Source organism: Carya illinoinensis, chromosome 2 (assembly GCF_018687715.1).
Source record: "Carya illinoinensis cultivar Pawnee chromosome 2, C.illinoinensisPawnee_v1, whole genome shotgun sequence".
Lineage (NCBI taxonomy): Eukaryota > Viridiplantae > Streptophyta > Magnoliopsida > Fagales > Juglandaceae > Carya > Carya illinoinensis.
Genome location: NC_056753.1, coordinates 14,644,518 through 14,646,317, shown reverse-complemented (window position 1 = coordinate 14,646,317; position 1,800 = coordinate 14,644,518). Strand labels below are relative to the sequence as shown.

The window sequence follows — 1,800 nt, the reverse complement described above, 5'->3', positions numbered from 1 at the left end:
AAATCTATACCTTCTGATTGGAAATTTCGTAAATTGAGTTCCTAATTGAGTTATCCAATGAATTAAGAATAATTAAAATACTAGATTTGTACAAGGGATTCCCGACTCTCTACTGTTCGTTAAATTTGAGTACTTTTTCCGTTAATCACTTTGCTTTACTTTAATTTACATTTAAAATTAATCTTTGTTCTCCATTACTTATTTAATATTTTTCTTTAGTTTCTTTGTTCCTTTTGCTTTTCTTTTAATTTGTCTTCCTGTGGAATCGACAATCCAAAGCTGTGCTACAACTACCGCGTTATTCTTTGGGCGTAATCAAATTTTGGCGCCGTTGCCGGGGAGACGGTAGAAGAATTGTGAGATAGTTTTTCTTTTCAACAGTTTGTAAAGGCGGTAACTTCGTTCTCTCTTTTAGCTTGCTGCATCTTTATTTTATTTTCTATTTCTTTTTGTAGTTTTTTTTAGTGTTGCGTTTTTCTCTACCTTGCTTGCACAGGTATAGAGACACATTGGGTCGGTTTGCTTGTAGACCTGTGTTAGAGTCTGAGTTTAATTTTTCTTGTCATTTGTTTGAAATTTTTTCTAATTCTGAAAAAATGAGTGAACATGAAGATCAACCCACTAGGACCCTTGGGATTACCTCCACCCTACACGCACAGCCACATCATCATGCATCATGTTTCTAGCTAATATTCGCCAATTGGATTTTAAAACAAGGATGATACAGTTACTCCCTACTTTTCATGGCTTGGAAAATGAAAATCCATATGTGCATATTAGTGAGTTTGAGGAAGTAGTTGCGACTTTTCATAGTCAAAATGCAACTGATGACATTGTGAGACTTAAGTTCTTTCCTTTCTCTTAGAAGGATAGAGCTAAAAGTTGGCTATACTCATTGAGACCACGATCTATTGGGTCATGGAATGAGATGACTCAGGTCTTCTTTAATAAATACTTTCCCCAACATAAGACCAATGCTTTAAAAAGGAAAATCTCCACCTTTGTACAAAAGGACGGTGAGACTTTGTATCAGTCTTGGGAGAGATTTAAGGAGCTATTGAGTATGTGTCCTCACCATGGGTATGAGAATTGGTGCTTAGTGAGCTATTTTTATGAGGGACTTACACTTAGAGAGTGTCAATTTGTGGAGATGATGTGTAATGGTGAGTTCTTACAGAAAGATCCTGATGAGGCCATAGAATACCTCAATGCGTTTGCTGAAAAAGCTCACACTTGGACTAGACCTAGTGCTACTGAGAGCACAAATAGGTCACGACCTGTAGGAAACCTAAATGGTGGTGGAATTTACCATCTCAGAGAAGAAGATAACCTAAAGGCTAAGGTTGAGATGCTCACTAGGGAGTTAGAGGTGTTGAAGAATAAAGACTTAAAGCCAACACACGTGGCTAATCATGCAGAGTCTTTTAGACCATGTTTTGTGTGTGGCGGGGTAGATCATCTTGCCCAAGAGTGTCCCACATTTGCTGAGATGAGAGGGATGTATGAGGAACAATGTAATGCCTTAGGTATGTACATGAAGCCTGTTGCACCTTTCTCTGATACCTACAATCCTGGGTGGCGTAATCACCCCAATTTTAGCTGGAAGTCTGAAAACTAGCTGCCTGCACAACCCCCTAGATCATATCCTGCACCTTCATCTTCTAGGAGTCCTTTAGAAGACACTTTGCATGCTTTTATTGAGGCACATAGTAAAACTAATCAAAAGTTTGAATCTTTGATTATGCAGGTTGTTGAAGAAAACAAAGAGATAAAGAGTCATATATCCAAGATAATGAGCTC

At 37.9% G+C, this 1,800-nt stretch overlaps 1 non-coding gene across 1 annotated transcript; it reads right to left on the bottom strand.

Annotated features, from left to right (window-relative positions):
• Positions 1-975: 975 nt before the first annotated feature.
• On the bottom strand, positions 976-1,083 carry LOC122302007. The gene has a single exon (XR_006240258.1). It is a non-coding gene; the product is annotated as a small nucleolar RNA R71 (small nucleolar RNA).
• Between the last annotated feature and the right edge of the window lie 717 nt (positions 1,084-1,800).